This window comes from Zingiber officinale, chromosome 3B (genome assembly GCF_018446385.1).
Source record: "Zingiber officinale cultivar Zhangliang chromosome 3B, Zo_v1.1, whole genome shotgun sequence".
Classification (NCBI taxonomy): domain Eukaryota; kingdom Viridiplantae; phylum Streptophyta; class Magnoliopsida; order Zingiberales; family Zingiberaceae; genus Zingiber; species Zingiber officinale.
In genome coordinates this window covers 58,039,418-58,048,512 of record NC_055991.1, presented here as the reverse complement: position 1 = coordinate 58,048,512, position 9,095 = coordinate 58,039,418, and the positions used below count along the sequence as shown (strand labels likewise).

The 9,095-nt window shown below is 33.3% G+C and overlaps 1 long non-coding RNA gene across 3 annotated transcripts; it reads left to right on the top strand.

The window, feature by feature from the left end:
• Positions 1 to 4,814: 4,814 nt before the first annotated feature.
• On the top strand, positions 4,815 to 8,594 carry LOC122056510. 3 transcript variants are annotated; one of them, XR_006133199.1, is made up of 4 exons: positions 4,815 to 5,150; positions 5,247 to 5,334; positions 5,420 to 5,546; positions 8,267 to 8,594. It is a non-coding gene; the product is annotated as an uncharacterized LOC122056510 (long non-coding RNA). The 3 variants fall into 3 exon arrangements; XR_006133200.1 differs by lacking the exon at positions 8,267 to 8,594 and adding an exon at positions 6,717 to 6,797 and having other exon boundaries at positions 4,821 to 5,150; XR_006133198.1 differs by lacking the exon at positions 8,267 to 8,594 and having other exon boundaries at positions 5,420 to 6,797.
• Positions 8,595 to 9,095: the final 501 nt, after the last annotated feature.

Below are 9,095 nucleotides of genomic sequence, written 5' to 3'. Positions count from 1 at the left end.
GAGTTGTCTTTCTTTGGAGAAAATATTTGTTCAAAAATTTTCTTTCGATTTTATCCCAATTCTTTATAGTTCTAGATTACAAAGTGTTTAGCCATACTCTTGTAGCGCCCCTGAGGCTAAAAGGGAAAACTGATAGCATAATCCGTTCAGTAGAAATCCCTTCATAGTTCAATGTGTCACAATATCTGTAGAACTCTGTCAAGTGTGCATTAGGACTTTCTGAGTCTAACCCTCCAAATTGATTTTCTTGAACTTTAGAAATAAAGGTTTGATCGATAGCAAAATTGGAGGCATGCATTTTTGGTAATACAATTGGACTCAAATCTCTTGCTAATTTAGGAGTAGAATACTCTTTCAAAGGTCTCTGAACCATATTTATCTGATCAATTGATTTGCTAACTAGAAATATAGATCTTAACAACAAGAATTCCCAAAGCACAATTCAAGGTGCAAGAAATCAAATTATAAGAAATAAATTGCATAAATAAAAGTAAGCAAATGTAAGATATATCTACAAAAATTGAATTGTAAAAATATTTACAAAATATGAATGAAAACAAGTTTAGACTATCTCAAGTGATTATCTACTAATGTTATAAGCGAAGTCCCGACAACAATGCCAAAAACATGATGTGAGCCCGCAAGTATGCAAGTGTTGTCAAGTAATAAAATATCGATACCACAAGCACTGGTTATAAGAACTAGTGATTGCTCACAGCGAATTAGCTAAATGATCGAGGGTTGAGAGTCACACACTAAGAGAAGAGAAGTAGGTTGAGAAAAAGAGAGAAAGAGAATGAGAGTATTGAGGAACTTAGCTTGGGGAAACATTCTAGGGGTTCGATTTCATTATGATGCTAATCAATGTATCATAGATCACCTATTGCCTATCCTCTATTCCTATGCACTTATAGGAAGTTAGATTTATTACCGACTCTTCCATGCGGAGGTCAAGCCGGAATGCTATCTTAATTTATATCCTAGGCTACCAAATGAAAGTGATTCTTATGAAGTCCGGTAACAAGATACCCCTGTCACTAAGGCCCCTCAGTCATAAATCACAAGAACACACTAATACTCAATAACATAGAAATAGAAATAATAACTATGTCCAATTTCCTACTTCTTTGTGGAGGATTGCCTCTCCTTTCAAGGTAATACCCTAGATGTCCGGAAATGAGATACTTTTATCATTAGGGCCCCTCAGTCATACGATTTAGGGCATTCCCTCTATGAGATTAGTAAATTAACATAAATATTTAATCAAACATGAAATTAAGATCTAGCACAATATATACATATAAGATCAAATAGATACAAGGTATAACAATGCCATATAGATAGGAAATTAGAAAATCCATGAGTTCTTACATTAATTCACATCACAATTATTTTCTTAATCCTAAAACAATAGATCTACTTCATAACACTGAGGAAAGAATTCAAAACATTGGAATTAAAAGCATCAAAATTCAAACTAGAAGAAGAAGGGAGAAGAGGCTTATCTAATGCATTGAGTGATCTTTAGATCCAATCCTTTGCTTCCGGAGTCGATGAGATGATGAAAATGGCTTTGGATTGTCGAACAGAGTGTAGAGAAGGTGTGATCAGAACTAAGATGGATCTCTCAAAGGGGAGAATCTTCCTCCCTTGAAGAAGAGGAAAAAGTCCCCTTAAATAGGGCAGAGCACGGGCCAGGCACGGCCCGTGACACGGTCTTGTGGAATCCACACGGCCATACCCTACCTCAGCTCTAGTCTAGTAGCACGGCGTGTGGATTCACATGGCCAAGGTTGGCTTTGGATTTGGAAAATTCACACAGCCATGTCCACACGACCGTGCGGAATCCACACGGCTGGGGTCTGCTTTGCCTCTACTTGGTAGCACGACCATTGCCTTCTCCTCCTCTGAAATGTGACACGGCCGTGTGGATTCCACACGGCCGGTCTCTGGTTATTCATTTATTCTTTGAGTCATTTACAAGCACCGTTTTTGCTCTAAAATCACATCCTGTCAATAGAAAAATACACAAAGACCAGATATCCAACAAGGGAGAGTAATTATGCTGAAAATATGATAAGAGGTGTAAAAATGCATAGATCAAGAGTAAATAAAGTACGTGAATATGCATCAAAACATATATAAAATTGTATATAATCTACGAACATCAATGGTATTTATATTTTTCTTCATTTTTAATTCATTTAGATAAGATAATGTTTCATTACTTGTAAATAGCTATATATGTTGATGTATATTTGTTGATCTATATATGATGAATATGTGACAGTCATGCCGCCCAAGAAGATTGAGCATCTACCAGTTCTGTAGACACCTGATGATAATAATTCTCCTAGTGGTTAGTTGTTTTATATTTAAATTATAATAGTTTTATTTAGTTTTCTATTTATTTAAGTATTTCATTTGTTAATTGTTAACACTTTTTCATTTATAAGCCAACCGCTACGTATGGAGACACATGACACATATTCCAATTGGTTGTGACGCCAGATCGATGAACGGGTAAATTATTCATTACTTTTCATTAAAGCGATAAACATCCAATTGACCCAAATGCAACTTCCTGTATGACCGAGTTAGGTCTCTCAATAAAGAAGTTTGTTCCCTTACAAGCTAAAAATTAGAAACACGTCCCCACGGATAATAAAAGGATGATATATAATCAATTACCAGTAAGTACAAGTAATTCAATATATTTATAATCACTCCTTTATTACTAACCGCATGCAAAATAAATTTATTGTTTAGCCTTCTTTTGATATTGGTTTTCAAGAGAGTTCATCACTAGTCAGAAAGGAGACTGACCGGTTAATGAGTGCAAGGTATTGAAACAATAGAAATAAAATGCATAACAATTATAAGAAGATATTATACCTTCTTCTATTGAGCACCAATAACTTATGGTGATCGAGTTTTGTGAGATGCAAGATGACTGGGACTACATGTGTTCTCTGCTTGAATCAGAGGTATTGTAGGTAACTCAGTTTATAACAAAATGTCTTTTTATATAAAAATTAATTTTTTATTCTATAACTAATGATTTATTTTTTATTTTTTATTTTTTATTTATACAAAATTTTATGTTGTATAAACAATCTACAACAAATGGAGAAAATCGAGCGAAACTCCCATTTAACCATTGCAGAAGTTATAAACCATTCATTCACTATAGTTACGATGGTGTAAGTACTAATTATATATTTATCATATATTGTTTGTTGATTAAAATATTAACCCATTATTTTTTTCAGACCGATTAGTCATAGAGAAAAAAAATCAAATTACTGTATTTAATGAAACTCATTATAGCTCATCAAAAAGGTGGACTAGGGAGAAGTTAGAAAAACATATGCATGCTATGATCTTATTTAGTGAATTTATTCTTAACTATGTATAATTATTTTTTATGATATTTTAAAATTGTTATTTCTAGGATGATATGATGAGATTGCGTGATGACTATGTTCAAACATAAGAAAAATATAGAAAATGGCATCAATGCAATTCAAATTATGAATACAGTCTGTGATCATGTCCTTGATACTCATTTTGGATACATTAGAGGACTTGGAAGTGGCCCAAAGTCAGTTAGGTCCATTTATTCAGATGCCACCTCCTCATCTAGATCAACTAACGCAACATTGCATGAAAATCTTAAATCCACCAAGCAACGACTAGAAGGCACAAAAGAAGAGTTATCAAACACCCGAGTTCAGTTAACAAACACCCAAGATCAGTTGGAATTATTGAGATTATGACAAGATATATTTGAATAAATTCTTAACTGGTTGGAACCTAGAATATTACAATCCTTGATCCACAATTCCTCTTCAGCTCCACCTCCTTCTCCTCGATCTTAGAATTTGATATTGTGAACTTATTTATTGTTAAAATTATGAATTTATTTGTCAACTTGAAGTTGTGAACTTTATTTGTTGTTTTACTTGTTGTTAAAGTTGTGAACTTGAGTTGTAAATTTGTGAATGTTGTGAGTTGTAAATTTTGTGAATGTTCTAGGTTGTAAATTTGTAAATTTTGTGAATGTTGTGAGTTGTAAATTTATAATACAGGATATGAATATAAATAAATAAAATTATTTTTAAAAAAATATATGGTTAGCGATGAATTTCTAAAATTCGTCACTAAACATGGCTTTATTTAGAGACGTATTATGAGTATTCATCGCTAACATGATTGTATTTAGCGATGAATTGTGAGTAATTCGTCGCTAACCATAACTGCATGTAGCAACGAATTACTCAAAATTTGTTGTTAACCATGGTGTATTTTAGCAGTGATTGTGATAATCTTAGCGACGCTTTATGTTATGTTGTTACTCTTAACAACGAGATCTTGGCTTTCGTCACTAAATATGGTTTATGACAAACTTACATCGACGATGTTAGCAATGATAAGTATTCATCACTAAATATTAATAGTGATGAATACAGAATATAGATGTGTTAGCAACGAAATTAATTATCGTTAAATAATGTTTTTAATCGTAGTGGAACTTAATTGTCACTACTAGAAAAAAAAATTCATACATAATACTTAAAAGATACTACTTTTATAAAAAGTGTTATATTTTATTTACAATGCTTCTAGTGAAAATTATTGTCTATATATATTTTTTCTTATCAAAACGATGCTTTTTCAAATAATCATTGTCTATTAGTATTTTTTTTGGGGTCAAAGACTATTGAAAAGCATTGTCTATGAGAGTCATTTTTGTCTCCATGAAAACTATTCTCTAGAAAGTCTTCTCCATGAAAACCTACCTTCATAACCCACCCCTCGCAAACCTGTACCCATCTCCTCCATGTCGGCCGCAACCTAGCCTCCTCTGCCACTCCTCCGCACAGCCAGCGACCAAGCTTCCTCACCCACTCCTCTGCACTGCCCGCGACCTAGTTTCTGCTACTCCTCTATGCCGCTCATGACCTAGCCTCTTCCGCCACTCCTTCGCGTCACCCGTGACACAATCACTAACCCTTCAAAGCCACCGAAGCTTTTACACCTCTTCTAACGCTATCATTCTTGTCGCTTAGGGTTGTTTGGTTGTGCGGCCAGTAGCTGATTCTTTCCTTCATTGGGTTAGCAACAAGATTCTACATCTAAGGCCGGCGGTGAGTCTTCATAAGGATTATCTTAGCTTCTATCTACATTGACCCCCTTGATTGAATTCCTCATCTCTATGTTTTGCTGCAACTTGAGGTGTTCAGGATAGTTGGCACTATTGGAAACACCTCTTCTCGTGTGAGCAGTGAGTCGCACATCTTTCCCATCGAGTGGTGGATACTACATGGAGTGGTAAAGCTATGCTATCTCTTCTCGTTTCTTAAGATGTGCATAAACCGTCATTAGAGATTTCTAATATCATGCTATATTTGGGCAGCCCTTGCAGTTAAGGTTCGAATATTACCTTCAAGTTTGAGAGTGATATTCACTCTTGTGGAATAGGCCAGCAATTATATCAAAGAGTTCTTCGATACTCTTACATATTCCAACAAGCTTCATTGAAGGTAGGATCGCTTTCCTCATGTTAGGCCTTCCTCGAGGGTTTTTACCATTGCAGTTGTTGTTGGGAAATAATTAGTTTTGATTAAATTGTTTAGTTGTGCTTGTGCTAATCTAAAATCATTGGTCTATGGTGAGCGTATTGGTTGTACTTAAGTAGTTGTTCTTGTGTTGTGTACCACTTCATTGCTTCTAAGTGTAGGGGCATAATCCACTCACTTACCATACTCAAACTATAAAAAAGATAAAGATTAAACATAATCTAACGAAATGAAATAATGAAAATTCATGATTATTTACGTATTCTTGCTTTGTTTACTTCTATGCTTTACTAATCATGTTTGCTACATATAGTTTTAAGTAATTGTTTTAAAATTATTAGAAATCTCGAAGGAAGAACTTTAAATAATCAAAAAAGAAACATACTTTGTCAATAAGTGTCCCAAGATCATTACATATGTTATATTGTTATAATAAGTGTACTCTAGATGAAGGAAGATATATATATCAATGCGTTTAGATAATGATGTGTTTGATGATGATTATAAACTTCTGTGTATAATAAGTGTACTCTAATTATGTAATAAGTGTACTCTAATTATGTGTCTGTGCATAGTTTTGATTGGATTCTCACTTTGATTGGATTCTCACTGTTATTGAACCCTACAAAGATGTTATTTATTTGTTGGATTCCCTAAGTCACTGCATTCACGATGAGGATTAGAAATTTGTAGTGGAAATGTAAGTTCATATTTATTTTTTATTAATCATTTATTTTACTCAATAAAAAACTCATATATCAAATATTATTAATGTATGAAGGGCCTTAAGATTGTTTATTTCAAATAAGGGAAGAAAAGGTAGAAATAAATGCTGAGTGGGAAGTAGTATAGCTATGTGTAATTATGTTTAATATATTTTTTAATATGTATATTTGTCATTAACAATTTGTCTCTAATTGCCCTAGGTCCTCGGCAATAAGATGTGAAACAATGTACTTATTATGTGATGAGATTTATGAGACAAGTTATTAAAGAAGTTGAATCTATCGAGAGAGATTCACTATGATCAATAATAATATTATCTTTCTTATATAAAATTATTTGAAATAAACTATTTAAAATTTGCAAAGTCAGTGTTGATTTTTTTTATTAACATAATTTGTGTGTTCACAGTTCAAAAAAGCGGAGTACTCTCGGGAAGAAATTGATGAGGTACGTTCCGAGTTGGCAAAATGTGTTGAATATAAGTGAATGGAGAAGAGGTGGAAGAGGAAAGAGGCTCCATTGTGAGTGAGACTTTAGTCCCACATTGGGAGTTTCATGACATGATGGTTGGTTTATATTGATTCACATGCATTGAGGATGTGAACAAATGCATGGGGAGAGGTTCTCTCTCACGCGTGGGTGCGCAGAAGGGGTGCAAATCCAGGGCCCAGATTGCACTGAACCATCTTAACTCATGTGTGGGCATGACCTACGTGTGCCGAATATGCTGGACTGGTCGGGGCAAAATTTGCCCAAGTGGAACAACCAATGGCAAAATTTAAGATTAATCCAGAATCAAAACTTTCTGCGTGAAATGGTGGCGAATAATGATCATTAAGACCGATGATCTATCCGATCAGTCTGCCTGCCTCTTGACTGCTCAGCTCGGAAATACAGAGCTGTTGCTCAGTAGATCTGCCCGCTCGGCGACTGAGTCCGATTTGTCGCTCTTCGGCACGTAGTAGAAACCAGTCCTTGTTGGCAGTCTAAAATTATCCGCTTAAGTCATCTCAACCAAAATCTTCCAACAAAATGTATACAAGCTTATATTTATAAATAGATATAAAATGATGGTCGCCATAATTCTATTTAGATTTAAGTTTATGTATGAGCAAATTGAAAACAATTTCGTAGTCATCTTTTTTCATTTAGTTAAAGTTATATAAATATTGCACTTGGGGAATTCTACATGGATGTAAGATATATATGAGCCTACTTTTTCACAATTTTCTTTTTTTTTAGTAGATCTGTCCGCTCAGCGGCTGAGTCCGATCTGTCACTCTTCGGCACGTAGTAGAAATCAGTCCTTGTTGGCAGTCTAAAATTATCCGCTCAAGTCATTTCAACCAAAATCTTCCAACAAAATGTATACAAGCTTATATTTATAAATAGATATAGAATGATGGTCGCCATAATTTTATTTAGATTTAAGTTTATGTATGAGAAAACTGAAAACAATTTCGTAGCCATCTTTTTTAATTTAGTTAAAGTTATATAAATATTGCACTTGGGGAATTCTACATGGATGCAAGATATATATCAGCCTACTTTTTTTATCTTTTCTAATTGATTTTCCTTTCGCAATTTGAGACTAAGATAGGTGTAACCTCTGGTATTATTGATTTCCCTTTTTACAAATGTAGTGGTTAGTATTCTTTTCCTTCAAAGGTGAAAATATTTAAAAAGTTAAACCTATTTCTATGCTTTAGTTACAATTCCACTTATATATATGTAGGATATTTATTCACTACAAAGATTTACTTCCTGCACGAGTAGCAAATACTGTGAACTCTTGCTCTTCTATATACATAATTGATTTCCCCTTAAATTGTATGCTCATATTCAGATCTAGCTATGTGTGTCTCATTTTTTTTTTTCATGTGTGTGTGTGACTATTCTAATGTAAGTTCACAGAATTTCTACCTTTGATCATTGGCATGTCATAAACCTTACATCAGGTAAGCACGACCTGGGCTCATTTTAGTGCCTCATGTAATGTTCTCACCTGATCAACTCAACTCTAAATAGCTTGTGTTGAGCACATCCCAGCGAGGACATCTCCTTTAGACACTATGATCTTTGCACATCTCTATGTGAGATTAGACGTGCAACCTTGCAATGGTTAAATTCATTCAGATAGACCCCTCAGTCAATATATCCAAGTACAACCTAACTACTGACAATCTTATTCAAATCAACTGCAAAATGCATAGCATCCTAATTTTTAATTAGAAAGTGTAGAATATGTTCATTGAGTTTAATGTATTAATTATGTGAGCTTGCTTATTGTCTTGAATTTAATATATAGACATTGCATCTATTGTTAGCTTATTGTCTTTGTTGAATTTGTTCATTGGTCTAATGTATTGATTATATGAACTACTTCATCTTAATTATAATGTAATAATTTTTGTCCTCACAGATGAATGTGGAAAGAAATTGAATGTGTGGTTTTTGTTTTGCCAAGAAGGGTATTCATATATTTATGAGAATATTAAATATTATCATAAAGATTTAATCCAAGAATTAAGATATATTGAAACTAATATGTATATCTTGTATATAGGTTTTTTGCTTTTATATATACATAGCATGGATTCAAAGTTTATGGATTATGTATACATAATTTCTGTTTGAATTGTATGACACATTTATTGTTTAATAATAAGAAAATTAATCAGTTGTACTTTCATAGTATTTTAATTGGTGTTATTAATAAGAGTTTAATTAAATAATTCATGATGTAGATATGATCGACAACAATTTTGTAAATTGATTTATATATTA